Below are 8,570 nucleotides of genomic sequence, written 5' to 3' on the forward strand. Positions count from 1 at the left end.
GAACCCCTAATAGACTAGGAGGGGGTAAGGGGGTAGCTGGTACAGTTTTGCGGTAAATAAAAAGGGCTTTTTACAATTTACAAGGAAAAAAGTCGTTTTTACAGTTTACAGTGAAAATTGAATGTTTACAGAGAAAATAAAGCTTATTTTACATTTTACGGAAAATTAAGAAAAAAAACCTAGAAAATTCTTGTACGTACCGAGAAAAATTACACATTTTTACAGTGTACGAAAAAAATATTTGATTGATTACGTTGTATGTCTAGCCTGTGATTACAGAATTACGGAATTTATTTTTTCAATTTACGTTGTACGAACAAAAAAATATTGCAATTACGTTGAACGAAAATAACCCTTGTAGTAAAACTGTACATATTAGGTTTTTTTCAAAATTTTTTCCCCCTGTAAACTTATTTTTTTTTTATTCTTCTTCAAATTTTTCTCTGTGCAGATTTGTACCACAATGAAACCCTGATAAAGGTAGTTTTCCCATGTGCCTCTGGTGTCTTTATTTCTTGCAAACACAATCCTCAGAAAATAACAAATAAAAAATAAATAAAAAATTTAAGATTTGTCTTTCAAACGAGAAGCTTGCCAACTAATATTTGTCTGTCTGAAAACTATGTGATTCACATTGTCAAAATTTATAATACATACAGAAATACATTTGATTTTTCATCTGTGGTTTTTCAGTCAATAATCAATATGCATGTTTTTCAAATGAATTATTATTCAAATTAAGCAGTTACTACTGTATGCATAGATTTGGGTCTTTATATTGTTTCAGGGTGCACATGTAAAAGTTTCATTATAATGTGATGATTAATCCTAAATGTGGAAAGTTGAAAAGTAAATTAATACGCAAATTAGGTAATTATTATGGATGTATATAAACCCAAAACTAATTAGATTGTCACATAGTGTAAGAGTATATATGTAGCAAGATTCATTGAGTATTGTCACAGACGATCTATGTATGAAGTTTCATTGAAATGCGATTAGAACCAAAAAATGATTTATGCAAATTAGGTAATTAATATGATCTGATTTTAAACCCAAACTGGATAGGTCTATGCATTGTTCTAGAGCATCTATGTACCAAGTTTCATTGAAATTGAATAATTAGCATGGTACTTGTAATATCAGTGTGTAAGCTGAAAATTTGCTAATTATGCAAATCAGGTAATGATTATGCACAAATTTTAACCCAAAATTGATCAGGTCTGTGCATTGTCCTAGAGCATCTATGTACCAAGTTTCATTGAAACAAGAAATCAGTTACTGTGTGGGGGTGGATGCGTTAACAAATGAATACATTATTATTATTACAATTCAGATTTTGTTTATTCAAATTATGGTAAGTAATGCACTGAATATACATCAAATATTATTCTCCTACAACATTAGTAGGTTGGAAACAAAACTGTCATCAATTTCAATGCAAAACACAACCAGAGAATAATCATCATCTTGGAAACAAATAATTTGTATTTTAAAATTATCATTATTTTGAGACAAAAATGTAAATACATTTAGTATCATACAACATACTAGTAACCATATTTACTCTATTAGAAGCACATCTTTAGCTGAAACCTATATAAACAAAAATGTTCCTTATTGCGATATAAATTATTCAATTTGACCCATTCTTACCATAAACACACTGGTCATGTGATCACTTATGTAACTAATAAAGTAAATATTGCATTGAAACAAAAGCCCTAGTATTAATATGAGAGAACCTTTTCACCACCAGACTTTCTCGTCCAAATTTGTCTGCCCTTTTTTCTTTTATTCTTCAATATTTTTGGAAATAAACCATAATTTTGATGCCAACAGACAAAATTTTAATCAATTTTCAGTTTTTACTCAAAAATGTTTGGCTATTTTTGTTCCAAAGAAAATGCAGACTATAAACAGGACTATTTTGTGAATTTGTAGATGAAAAGAGGGAACTGGTGGTGAAAAGGTCAACTTGCATTATCAGCACAACTTAATTTGTGTCTTTCTCACACATATGACATATTCATCTACAATTGTACATAAAATATTGCTACAAAGATAAACAAGTCGCAACTTTGAGTGGAAATAATGTAATGATTACCCGTATTAGAATAGTATTAGAAATTTGGGGTTTCATTAACTATTACATATCAGTTTTGAATAATATATACTGGTATAAAAGTTTGGTTTCAGAAACAAGTCAATTTTACTCAAGCTCACATGTGAGTCAACTATTTTAAATACCATGTGCTTTATACAATACTTGAAGCCATACAAAAATTATACATCAACAATTTGATAATTTTGGTACTGGTATTACCCCCAACCAATTGTTTGCAATTTCATTTTGGGAGTAATAACAAAACTGGCCACTTTTTTCTTTCTGTCCTAGTTCAAATCTGTTCTCACATAAGTATTATGTAAAACATACGATATTTATTCTAATTAGTTGACCGTCACACATATATATATGTATATATATTATTTACAAAAACTTATTTTGATCATGAATATATAATTAGTATGTCTATTGAATATACATGAAAACAGAGATTGACAATCAAAAGCAAATTCAGTTTTCGGAATCTAGATCTTAATAACATTATTGTGTTGAGATTGCCGACTGACAAATTGCTGTTGATTTCTTTTAATGTCATCCTCTTGTTCCATTTGTATTATTATAGGTGCTGCATTCGGCATTACTGGTTGTTGATGTCTTTGTTCTTTGAGTTACTGAAATAAATAATTAACACATGTAGATAAGTATCTGTATCCAAATTTAAATGCATCCCTCATATCCTATATTAGCAGCTAGTACGTTTACGTAAATGACAGAGGTGTGTCGATGGTCAAAAGAATAATGATCCATGATCCGGTATGTTCTAGCATTTAAGCGCAATTCTATTCACACCTCATTAGGCATATAATGGGTTGGTCAAATTAGAATCACAGGAAATAAAACAAGACATGCATGGCACAGTCCCCGTTAGTTATCAAATTTAAGATATATAGTTTTGTTTATAGTAATATAGCTGGAATATATCCATGTCAGGAATATGATTGTTTAACATTAAAATGATTGACATTTGTATCTGATCGTCAAACAAGTACTTGTCCATATTGAGAAATATTGCTCTGGAACAGCATTCAAAATCAGCCATTTTGAATACATGTATATACATATACTGTACTTATCCGGGTAAGAGCCCATGCCTGGACAAACGCCCACCCCCCACTTTTGACACAATAAAGAAGTTGAGGTCATATCCGGGCACACGCCCAGGGGGTCTTTTTCTATATACACAAAACAAAAAAACTATTTTCTATTCGTTGACTGTGGTTGTATTACCAGTTGACTTTCTTGAAGTCTGTCGTGATACTTATAAAAATTGTTAATTGCGTAAAACAAGGGGTGAACGCAAAATAGCTTTCTGCCTTCAGGGCAGCGCTTTCACCGTTGATTTTTTTCAGAATCATAACAGTCAGCAAGTCTATAAAAATAAATATTAAAGCAGAAACGGTAGTTCTCTTTTTGAAATATGTCATGGCCCTAAAAAGGGCCGGCCATTTGGTTTGTGCTTCCTTAGAAACGATTCAAGCAAATCGTATAAGGAGAGCCGCTAAGCAAGTGTTGCACTCGTTCGGCTTCAGCGTTGATGACAATGAAAACAATGTTGCAATATTGTAGCAACCTGTACCTGGGAGAATGGTTGAAATCACGTTATTTTGGCTTTATAAATATATTGTAGCAGCTTGCGAATCCATAACTAGGGCCAGCAATTTTGCAATGTCACGCCGAAGACTGCCAACTTTTTTACCATCTTTTATCACCGCTATTGCATTTCTGTCATGAAAACTATTCTTCTGTCGTTGGATAAAAAAAAACTTCCTATTTCAAGTCCACCGCGATATCCATATAGTGAGACATTCCAACGGCCGAAACTTGCTGAATGATAACTTTCACCGTGATTAATAAGCGTCAAGTCTGATAAGACAGCAATGTCACGATTTGACCTGCATGATGAAATACCAGTAGTGATGTCATTCTTAGCCATTCAGTAAAGCAGATGCATAAAGGTCAAAGATGATTGCTAGACTGTAAACAAAAGCATCGTGTGCCATCGCAGCAGAGCGACCCCATTTTTCTTGTCTCTTTATTACGATTTGACATGAATAAAAAGTGCCAAGCTGACAGACTGCGAAATCCTTGGATTAAAAGTGCTAAGTCCAAATTGTGTGGGACGATATCGACGAACTTCAGGAATAAGTTGTAGGGATTTTGTTCGACGGCTACAGTGACGCCGACTTAAACATTTGAGGGTTTTGAGTTTGACGAAGATGGCAATGAACGTACAAATAAAGATCTGAGAAGTTTTTTCAAACAGCTATGAATTTTTATAATTTATACTGTGTAAATTTGTAAATTATTAATGATCTTGTATGACGGTTGATTCGTAATTTGTCGAGACCGGAAATCATTTTACGCAGTTCAACCCCTGACATTTTAATTCATTTTGAGTTCACGCGTATTGGGCGTGTTTGTCGGCGGGAAAATCCTAATTCAAATGATTTATCACTGTCGATTTTTATTATTTCTGGTTTATGTGTCACATTATAAGCAGTACATTATTTTTGTTTTACTTCTAGTGTGGCATATTGTTCATTTATTTTCGTTGCATGTTTTCATTTGCCCACTGTCTCTATGATAGAGGGACTGTGATTTGTCGTTCTATTCCCTGCTGCAGTTCGATCTGCGCGTTGTCAATTTTTGCGAATTTTCGTTTTTTTGACGGGGATCTCCTGGCAAACGCCCACCCCTTCTTTTTGGCAATTTTCCATGTTCAGGACCCTGGGCTTATACCCGGATAAATACGGTAACATGATGTATAACGAATATTTAAAATTTAAATATAATAAGTCAAAGCATTTAAGAGATATGGCTCTAGAAGCCCAATCATTAAAACAAAATAGCCGCCAGTCAGCCATTTTGAATCCAATCTGAAAAATAAAATAACGAGCATCAGGAACCTGTAATGTCTAATGTACATGTATGTACCAAGTTTGAACGAAATCCATCCATAAATGCCAGAAATGCTTGATATTTGATGATTGTTTAGCACAAAAAAGGCCGTCATTTGGCCATTTTGAATAGGATCGTCAAACCAATATATCTGTCTATCTATGACAAGATGTATAATGAGTATTTAAAATCTGAACATAATCAGTGAAAGCAAGTCAGAGATATGGCACAAGAACCACATTCATTAATACAAAATGGCCGCCAGTCGGCCATTTTGAATCTTATTTGAAAAACAAAATTATTTGCATCAAGGTCCCATAATGTCTAATGTATATACCAAGTTTGAACAAAATCCATCTGTAAACAGCCGAGAAATGGTTGATTTTTTTGATTTTTTAGCACAAAAATGGCCGCCATTCGGCCATCTTGAATCAGATCGTGAAACAAATTGACGTGCATATGTATAATATCATGTGATGTATGTGTGAAGTTTGATTGTGATTGGTCCAGGCATTTCTAAGATACAGGTCCGAACGCACGCACAGACGCACGCACGCTCTGTGATTGGTCAAACAGTTCAGTTTTAGGGTTGGGTATCCAATCAGGTGCAATCTTGTAAGTACCTTCACATTGACTTGAGATTTATGTTCATTTGGGCACTGATGTCATGCGTCTATTGCAGAGGTCTCAGAGTCAGAAAGATTCCAAGCTAATACATGTAATACTATTCATCAATTTTTATACTTCAGAACTACAAAATTGACCTGTTGACTTACTGTAAAATACTTCGCTTGGAATTAATTTTCGCTATTTTCGCTTAAGTATAATTCATTAAAAAAAAAAAGTCCAGTGAATATTACCTTTTTCCTATACTTTACATTCAACTTGCCAAAAAACAGTGAGAATGAATTCAATGCAAAACACCAAAAAAGTACTTTCAGCGAAAATTAATTCTAGCTAAAATAAAGTATTTCACGGCATTACAGCTATGTTCAAAATAGGACAAAATAGTTTTTCAGAACAATATTATACAGTATTGTACGAAAGTCACAATGATATATGACTCAAGCACAACAAATTCTTTATACATTTTTGTGTTTGCTAAGTGAAAGGTTCAATCAGAAAAATAATTTGCGCATAAAAAGATCTCATACCAAAATAGTTTCAATTGAAGATTGATTATGTTTATCCCATAGCGTAAAGCTTATTCCGAAAAAATTTATACAGTAAATGAGGTTCTTAATTTCACAATAGAGTTTGGCTACTTCAAATAGCCAAGACATTTCCCTGACAAAAGTGTCAGTCACGTTCACGGTCAAATAACCCCTTAAATGATACACTTCTTACCTGAATATCCATTAGAAGTCGGATACTTGGAATCATTACTTTTATCGACAGACGCGGTAGTAGTTGGCTGGTTTTCATTATCATAAGATTCTTTATGACATCTTATTTTATTTGCCACCCAACTACAGGCTGAAACAAACACACCATTCACATTAAACACTGCATTGATAACTGATAGGTTTACATATTATAAGGTCAGAGGTCGTCTCACCATGTATGCAGCAGATACGAGACGGCGTCTCATATATACAAGATCATTGTTAATATTTTTCACAATACAATGCAATGCAATTCAATTCAATTCAGATACACCAACTTTGACAACTGATAGTTTTAAATATTAAAAGGCAGTGGTCGTCGCACCATCATAAACAAGATCGTTAAAATTTTTCACAATACAATCAATATACATCAACAGTAACAACTTTGAATGTTGCATAGATCAGAGTTTCTCAAAATAGAGATAGCAAGTAAAATATGATTAGATTTGTTCCTCTAACCACCATAAACACTGTTGTCCATCTCATCCAGATCAAAACTCACACACATACTTGATATACCGGTACATGTATGTACTTAGTTGTTAGTTGAGCGTGTGAAAGTGAAAGGTTTGTCAACACAAATTTTGCATATACATGGCACAATGACTCAGCCCTTTAAACTAAGATATTTTTTTTTTATTTTGTCGAAGCAATTGTGAGACAGTGAAAATCATGATAACTGATCTGATGATAAATTGAAATAGAAACAGGTAGATATACAAATACTGGCATATCAGACAGAACATACCATAACATTTTAAAACTGAATCACAGGATAGAGCGACAGTGAATGAAGATAACATACAGACTACACTGAATTCAGACTAAACATGCTTTCAAATACACTGGCACAGAAAACTTTAATGAAATTCAAAAAACAAAAGACAGTGATAACTATGAAAGAAGGAAAAATAATTTAAAACAAAAGCTACCAGCACAAATTTTTGTTATGTATTTTTTTAAAAAAAATTGTGGCAAGAATGTTTAATTAATGCTAGGCAGGGTGTTTTGACTATTACTTAACCGTGCTACGACGTAGTTGTTTTTCGTTTTTTTTTAATCACAGTCCCTCTATAGAGGGACTGTGTTTTAATGTATATATTATATGTATTTGATATACCAGAATCAAAATTCAAATCAAGATCGATGAAGATTAGACAATAATGATGATAATAATGTTAAACAATGGCATTAAAATGGCAAAATACAGTACCGGTAGATTACGTCTGAATGAGTGTGGTCCTTAGTTCAGACACAGTCCCTCTATCAATCGAGGGACGGTGATCGGATGGACCTTTGATTTCATTATTGATTAAACACAATCATAGTACGCCGTACGACCTGTGCCCAGAATGTAAGTCAATTCACAGTTGCGTATATTATTAATCGACTTGTGCCCAGAATGTAAGTCAATTCACAGTTGCGTATATTATTAATCGACTTGTGCCCAGAATGTAAGTCAATTCACAGTTGCGTATATTATTAATCGACTTGTGCCCAGAATGTAAGTCAATTCACAGTTGCGTATATTATTAATCGACTTGTGCCCAGAATGTCGGTCACCTCGCAGTGGCAGTGAGCTCGTTATTCCTGTTAATATTATAGTACTTACCGTCTATTATTAATCATACCATGTTGACGGTTTTAGATTGCTGGCACCTGCTAAGGTACTCTCACAGTATTGAGTATACAAGATTAAGACTGCGTAGCAATGTAACGGGACAGCAACAACTACGCAAAATATCTACCAAGTATATTTTGAGCTTGCGCGAATTGAATTGTGGGTAATACGGTTATCTAAGTAGCATACATATTCAGATTGGAAATAATTCAGTGGAATCGCCTTTCATATTCAAATCTGGTATTCAGTTTCCAAACGCTGGAGGCTGGGTAAAGCTAAAGTGGTGAGCAAATCGGATAAGGAATCCTTATTGTAACGGTCAACACGATTTTTCAATGAAACAGATTAAGGGGTTGACCATTTAAGTTCAAGGGGGGATTATTTTTACGTACACTTGTAATCAAAACTTGTATATACCGGTATGTATTTCAATACCACTTTTTAAAAGTTTCCTACAAGGATTCCTTATCTGATTTGGTGAGTAAAATTCTGCCGACTTGCAAAATGTTGCTTTAATACAAAACATTAACAGTGG

General features: G+C 33.4%; 1 long non-coding RNA gene across 1 annotated transcript; it reads right to left on the bottom strand.

Annotated features, from left to right (window-relative positions):
• Window positions 1–1,315: 1,315 nt before the first annotated feature.
• On the bottom strand, window positions 1,316–8,188 carry LOC102802343 (uncharacterized). Its single transcript, XR_438233.3, has 3 exons — window positions 8,027–8,188; window positions 6,374–6,502; window positions 1,316–2,739 (listed from the first exon to the last, which is right to left on the bottom strand). It is a non-coding gene; the product is annotated as an uncharacterized LOC102802343 (long non-coding RNA).
• Between the last annotated feature and the right edge of the window lie 382 nt (window positions 8,189–8,570).

The sequence above is a fragment of the Saccoglossus kowalevskii genome, chromosome 21, assembly GCF_978046115.1.
Source record: "Saccoglossus kowalevskii chromosome 21, keSacKowa6.1, whole genome shotgun sequence".
NCBI lineage: Eukaryota > Metazoa > Hemichordata > Enteropneusta > Harrimaniidae > Saccoglossus > Saccoglossus kowalevskii.